This window comes from Triticum dicoccoides, chromosome 3B (assembly GCF_002162155.2).
Source record: "Triticum dicoccoides isolate Atlit2015 ecotype Zavitan chromosome 3B, WEW_v2.0, whole genome shotgun sequence".
Lineage (NCBI taxonomy): Eukaryota > Viridiplantae > Streptophyta > Magnoliopsida > Poales > Poaceae > Triticum > Triticum dicoccoides.
In genome coordinates, this window is record NC_041385.1 from 48708986 (window position 1) to 48716793 (window position 7808).

Below are 7808 nucleotides of genomic sequence, written 5' to 3' on the forward strand. Positions count from 1 at the left end.
GCTTGTTCCCGCATTGCCGGCTCAGCTTCTTCATCCATTGTTGTATTATCGTATTCAGGGAACCCATGGCCAGGATAAATGTCGTCGTCCTCTTCTTCTTCATTATCTTCCATCATAACCCCTCTTTCTCCGTGCTTGGTCCAAACATTATAGTAGGGCATGAAACCGAACTCAAATAGGTGGACGTGAATGGTTCTTGACGTAGAGTAATTGTGACCATTCTTACAGCCAGCACATGGTCAAGGCATAAAACCATCCGCCCGCTTGTTTGCCTCAGCGGCAAGCAGAAAAGTATGCACGCCATTAATGAACCCGGGAGAGCATCGGTCATCATACATCCATTGTCGGCTCATATCTTCATTATACACAACACCAAATAGACCAAATTAATACAAGTTCATACATAAAGTTCATATACAACACTTAATTAAATGCAACATACAAATAACTCTCTAGCTAAAGAATTTAAATGCAACAACAAATGCGATCAAGATCGCAACTAAGGTAACAATTGATCCAACAACATAATGATACCAAGCCACACTATCAATGGCATATTTTCTAATATTTCTAATCTTCAACCTCATTTTCTCCATCTTGATCTTGTGATCATCGACGACATCGGCAACATGCAACTCCAGTTCCATCTTCTCCCCCTTAATTCTTTTCAATTTTTCTTTCAAATACCCGTTTTTCTCTTTCACCTAAATTTAACCTCTCGACAATAGGGTCGGTTGGAATTTCCGGTTCACATACCTCCTAGATAAAAATATCTATGTCAACTTGATGGGCATAATTTGTCATAAACACGAAATGCAACAACTAGTTTTAAAAGAGAATATACCACATTCGAATCATAACAAGGACGAGGGCCGACGGGGACGGATATCAAAACCATGGCACTATGTATAACAAACAACATACGGGTAAGATAATTATATGAGTAACTATATATCCAAATCACACAAACATCAATTTGGTAATGTAAAACATTCATGAACAAGAGCCTCACCACAAGGTGGTGCCGGCGACGGGACGGTGCGGGCGATCGACGGTGGTTACGGCGGAGATTTAGAAGGCACTAAGTAAACCACACCTACATATGCAAACTAAGTGTTGTTTTTGACCTCAAATTGCATATAAATCAAATACTAGCAAATATAATTCCTCCCAAATTAATCACCATACAAAGCATTGCAAGAGCTAATCTAGCAATGAGAGTTGAAAGGACAAAGTTGCTAACCTTTGTGATCATTTGAATGGATGGGGGCCTTCAAATCTTGACAAATTTTGGGCAAAATGTGTGATGAGCTCGAGAAAGAGAGGGGAAGAACAGAGGAAGTGAGGGGAAAGGGGAAGAAAAGAGTGGCTCAGGTGGACGAAGGGTTTATGTACGTCGACCTTTAGTACCGGTTCGTGCCACGAACCGGTACTAAAGGTGCTGGACGGCCCCCAGACTGACAACATCCTGCCACCACTCTCTTTAGTACCGGTTCGTGGCACGAACCGGTGCTAAAGGTTCGTCACGAACCGGTACTAATGAGAGCGGCCGGTTAGCCGTTTGAACCGGCACTAATGGACACATTAGTGCCGACTCAAAATCGAACCGGCACTAATGTGTCTCAGATTTGCCCCTTTTTCTACTAGTGAGCTGAATACCTGCAGTTTTGAAGTTGTGCGTGTGTTGGATTTAGAAGGTTGTACTGTTTCAGATCCTGGGTATATGAGGAAGTTATTACACTTGAGGTACCTACGGCTGATACATGCACATGATAATGAGCTTCCAGTGGAAATAGGAAAGTTGCAATTTCTGCAGACGCTGGACTTGAGACGAGCTCGTGGTATAAAAGAACTACCGTTGAGTATTGTCCGTCTACGGCATTTGATTTGCTTGTACGTTCACGAGGGCATGAAGATGCCATCCGGAATGTGTAACCTCACGTCCCTAGAAGTGCTAGACGGACTGCTGGTAGGCCAGTTATCTTCAGGCAATTTTAATCAAGACACTGCAAAAGAGTTGGGCCAACTGACCAAGTTGAGTGTGCTCCGGTTTAAATGGAGATGTATCAATGACACCACTGATAAAACTTTGGTTGAGTCCCTAAGTAACCTGCACAGAATACAAAATCTAGATATTTGTGCAGATGGCGGTCGACATGTCGATCTCATGCGTGAAGGCTGGGTTCCTCCCCCACAGCTCCATAGATTGCAGTTTCAGGGAACCACCTGCTCATTCCAGACTCTGCCAACATGGATTAATCCTTCAACGCTTCCTTTACTTTCTTACCTGGAAATATGGGTGGAGGAAGTGCGACCGGATGACATTCTGCTCCTCGGGCTGTTGCCCGGCTGCAGTGGAAATGTCAGTCGTCGCCGCTGATGCATTCCCATGCGCGACGGAGTGCCGCTTCATCGGTGTCGCCGCAGTGCCATCTATATTTCCACAAGGAGCTATGCCAAGGGTTAAACTCCTCCGCTTTGGCTTCCCCGCCGTGTGGATTTCCCGTGGCGACTTTGATTTCGGCATGGGACACCTCCCTTCTCTGAAGTATGTCCAGGTTGAGCTTCTGTGTGAAAAAGCAACTGACGTCGAGCTGGAGGAAGCAGATGTTGCAGTGAGGGCCGCAGTGGAGGAACATCCCAACGGCGTGCACCTTAATTTGTCCAGTTGGTAATGTTGGCAGACCGGGAAAGGTACACCTACTCCACCTCCACGAGTAAAATGCAAGCGTGGTCCTAATTCTTTTCTGAAATTGTCACTTGAGTCCTAATTCTTTTAAAATGAATATCCGAGTCCTAAATCTCTCTAAGTTGTTCACGTGAGGTACTAATCGCGTGAACAACTTAGAAAGAATTAGGACCCAAGTAACACTTTCAGAAAAGAATTAGGACCACGCTTGCATTTTACTCCCACCTCCACTCAGCACACACCTATTAACATTTCTGTGTTCACAAGTCCCAAATGTTCAATCCTTTCGTCGCCTTTTCTTTTTATTTCAGGGGAGGATGATGGCAAGCCTGCATGTGACGAGGTTCGCCACTCGCCCATGAGCTACCTCTGTTATACATACATTGTTTTTCTTTCACCTACTGTTATGTATTCGGTGTTCATTTATTCTGTCATTGTTTCCAGTTTCAGGTGGAGGGATTGATTCATCAAGCCATGCAATCAGGTACTCCATCAGTCAGTAGCACACTAGCACCAAACTATACGCTATTTAGGAATTTTCCTTTAGCCTATTTTCTGTAGCTAGCTAGTTCGATCAGTCCATTACTACTGTCTAATTTTATTTTATTTTAATTTTATTTTTTTGCCTGCCACAAGATTAAGCATGACGTTTCCCAGATTAGCAAATAATTCACTAGTTATATTCCCTTCTGGGTAGTTGGATGAACTGAGTTCATTTTTCGTTGTACAGCTGAGCATATCCATGCCCTTCTGTACGCTTGGATGAACTCTGTTTTTCCTTTTGCCCTACCTTCATATTTCAAGTACCAAGAAATATCAAGAATTTCTCCTTGGTTCTGAACTTTTTATTTCTTGTGGTGCGCAAACAAATAGCACTACGTGTTGTTACTATCTAGCACAAGATTATGGCATGAAGATCAAGAATCTGCAGATAACACGCATGCCCTGTCTGTACCTGGATGAACTCTGTTTTCATGTGCGGCATTTAACTGAACCACCTGTTCGCAGGAGCTAACAGATTTCGTCGACATGGACTCAATCGATCGTGCGATAGCTTCCAACCAAGACCGTCAAGAGCATTGTAATTCTGTTGCCGTTTGATCATCTTGTGCAGCCACGTAAGGCCCTCATGCATACTGTCCACTTTGTGTCTGAATTTTCCTCTTGCTTGAGGGCAACTAAAGAACAATGAAGTGTGTAGGGCCGACCCCATGCAATTTTCCCATGATGAACTATTAATTATTTTCCTGCTTTGCTCCCAATGATTTGTTTGTAACAGCATTCTGACTTCCGGAGTTGCAAATTGAAATGTCACTTTCGGTTTGTACAATTGTTCTTAAGTTATACTCCCTCTGTTCGGAATTACTTGTCGCGAAAATGGATGTATCTAGATGTATTTTAGTTTTAGATACATCCATTTCCGAGACAATTAATTTCGAACGGAGGGAGTACTTTGTAATCCCTCCGTACAAAAATATATAAGTGTTTAAATCTAAACGCTCTTATATTTCTTTACAAAGGAAGTATTCATCAGGTTGGCTTGATCAAATTAAGGGTATGTCAGCAGCATTGTGAATGCATGGGTTCGCGGCTTGTTAAGACATACATCCACCATTGAGAGCACCATCTATTTACTCCCCCATTTTTAATAAGATGGATATAAATAAAAAAATTATTTTGCATGGCGCCCGGTAAGCAATTTTGTGCGTTTATTGAAGTTTTATATGAATAAGTAGGCAAATATTTAGGAAAAATATATTTCAAACATACTAGCATTTAAGACACTTCCACTTCGGTACAACCCCCCTAAACACATCAACGGATGAGATTTATCCATACCCCTTCATAAGAAAGGGTAGGATGGTCTTTTCCTAATTTTTTCTGAACGGCTGATTTTTTTTAAATACGTCGACCATCCATCGAAGTGTATACGCATTACGCCTACTGGGCCGGCCCATTAGTGACCGATGTAGAGAGTGCGGCCGTTCACGGGAGGTAAAAATTCACAAAGTAAGACATGCACATACTAGGAATCGAACCATCGACCGCTTGCACGTGATGGTGAGTGGCTCACCGGTTGGGATGATTAGTGTCTGTGAAAAATTAGGAGCCTACAAACTTAAGAATTGCATTGTCGGGATTTATTGTGCCTACCCACAGTATTGCCAAAACCAAGGCACATCACGGCCGATTTTTTGTTTTGAATCTGCCCAATTAGTGAGCAGGATTGAATGGTTTTAACTACCGTAAATTAATTGTCAAAATCCATCAACGCTTCCGCATGCATTGCTGCACCACACGCATATACTGGCTGCATGGCGCATGGGTCATGGCCCAATCGGACCGCAACTTCCTTTTAACTGCTTGAAATTAATTTTCATCGATTAACAAACTGGCTATTACACCTCAAAAAAAAACTGGCTATTAATTCAGGCGTAGTGAATAGCAATCGGTCTTACAAAAGTGGACTTCCTCTAGCCTAGAAATCCCGGACATAGGTAACACCAACGTAGAATCCGGACACATTTCCAATTTTTTTTACATTTGTTGGAAATTCAGAATAATTTTTTAAAAATCAAATAATGTTTGAAAATCCAACAATTTGTGAACAACTTGAACACATTTTGAAAACATCATTTTTCTAAAAAAGCATTAACATTTTTTAAAAAATTTGAACAATAGTTTCTAAAAGCATGAACATTTGAAAATTTTAAAGAGATATGTTAGTTCAAAATGTTGAACATTTTAGGAACAACATTTTGAACAATTTCAAAGAGATATGAGGAGTGTGCAAACTTAAGAACTAACATTTTGAACAATTTTTTAATACAACTTGAACACTTTTCTTTTTGGCTTATGTGCCAAATGTAAGTTTGTGAATTTTCTGACCAGTTGTGTTTGCGTTTTTTTTAACTGGGTTTTGTTCTATTATATAACGGTTTTATTTTTTTTAAATGCTATTATTTTTCCTTTTTTTCAAATTCGTGAACTTTTCACAAATTTAAGAAATGTTTGGGTTGCAAAAAAAAGTTCATGTTGATTGATAATGACGAAAATTGTAAATAACAGAAGCATCCAAAATTATTGACAAATTTCAAGAAAATGGTGAGGACATATAAAATATTCATGTTGTTTGATAATGACGAAAATTGCAAATAACAAAAGCATTCTAACTACGGAAAATTACATGCTCCCGAATGGACCACTCTGCCCTGGTGTGGCACACTCCTCTCAACTGATGGTTTTTTTGGACTATGGATACAGACCCTTCTGGCCTACCCGGACAACCAACGTGAAACATGGTCTAATTTTGGGCATAAATGAAAAGACCCCAACTTTTGCCAGCAGATGGGCATGTCCATGGCAGGCATCCATGCAGGTTTGAATGATTTCCGACACTGTATGCAAGTTGCATCACGTCTGGTCATTTATCAGCCATTATTCACCAAGAAAACTCCATAAAGTTCAAGAATTGTCAAAAAATCAAACAACTTGGCATAGTGCCTTGAATTGGTCATATAAGCTCATGGAAGAAATTGATTCGTTTGACGATGCCGAAAAAAACATGCTCTCATAGGGACCTTCTGTCCTACTCGGACACCCTATGTTGAACATGGTCTATCTTCGAACATAAATGAAATGACCTCATTTTTTCCAAAATATGGGCATGCCCGTGGTATGCATCCCTGCCAGGCTTGAAGGATTTCTGACATAGTAGAAAACTTTGCGTCATGTCCAGCCATTTATCGACCATTTTTCGCCGAGAAAACTCTAGAAATTGTTGAAAACTCAAACAACTTGGCATGGTACCTTGAATTGGTTATGTAAGCACATGAAAAAAATATATTTATGAAAAAGAATTTAGAAGCATTAAAACATTTGCTTAAAACTGTTATTTTGGAATTCCAAACAATATTTCAAATTTTTGACTAGATTTCAAAAAGAATTATAAAGTTCAAAAGGGAGAAAAATGAATTAAGGAAAAAGAGAAGAATAAAAGAATAGAAGGAAAAAAATGTTTAGGCCTCGGACCAACTAGGTGACGTTATCGCTCCCGTCAGGCGCCTATTGGGAATTTCTAAATCAGTTTGCAATTTTACAAAAAAATTCACGTTTTCAAAAAATATACATGTTATTGAAATTCCGTTGAAATTTGAAAAAAAATGCTCGTATTTTCATATTTTGTTCGTTTCAAAAATGTTCAGGAATAGAAAAAATTGTCATGCTTTCAAAAGATTAGAAGTTAAAAAATAGTCCTTATGTCAAAAAAATCACAAATTAAAAAATATATATTTGGAAAAATGTTCCCACATCCATAAAATGTTTGCTTTTTCCAAATTTTGGTCGAAGTTTAAAAAAATATTTGCGTTCTTTTCAAAAATCGTGTTTTTGAAACCTTTTCGTGTTTTTATATTTTTATTTTTTTGTATTTTTATAAATAGTTCACATTTTTTAAAGAAATGTAAGGAATCCCGAAAATTCTACAAAATTTTCAAAATAGTACCAAAAGTTTGGAGTTTTATAAATTATTTGCTTTTCAGGAAATATTCGACATTTCCAAGTTGTTCACGTTTTTTTCAAGAAATGTTTCGTTTTTATTTTTAATGTTTTTACTAGGAAATATGCCCGTGCGTTGCAACGGGAGAAAAGAATATATCTCATATTCGCTCTATTTTAACCTAAAACTGCTTGATCATGAACACCCGCCTCAAGCCGTGCTTCCGCTGCTCATTTTATTCCCTTATTATGCAATGTGATCACCATCGCAAAACCGGTGCAGCTGCCTCTCCTTATATTCGATAGATACTTGAAGTGTGCCATGACGCGCCCCATGGGTAGCATCAACTGTCTAACCGTGGACATGTTGGAGTCCGCGGCGCCTCGGTGGTTTACATATCTGCATAATTTGATCCATGTCAAGTGGTATATTTATTTCACTCTCATTTTTTACATCTGCTCCTCGGCGAAATTACTGGTAATGGCAGTTGATTATCTTGTATTGTGCAATGGTAAGTTAAATTGGTAGCAACATTCAGTTTTTCTTGCACTCTGAGTACGCTTGAACTCACTGTACCATAGTACTAACTATAGAAAAGTTTGAAAAAAATACTGATAACCA

General features: G+C 39.4%; 1 long non-coding RNA gene across 1 annotated transcript in view; it reads left to right on the top strand.

Moving 5' to 3' along the window:
* Positions 1–3955, top strand: part of LOC119274625 — a 50571-nt gene extending 46616 nt beyond the window's left edge. Inside the window, exons 4-6 of the long non-coding RNA XR_005135242.1 lie at positions 3001–3032; positions 3134–3173; positions 3698–3955. This is a non-coding gene — a long non-coding RNA (uncharacterized LOC119274625). The remainder of the gene's footprint in view (positions 1–3000; positions 3033–3133; positions 3174–3697) is intronic.
* The last annotated feature ends 3853 nt before the right edge of the window (positions 3956–7808 follow it).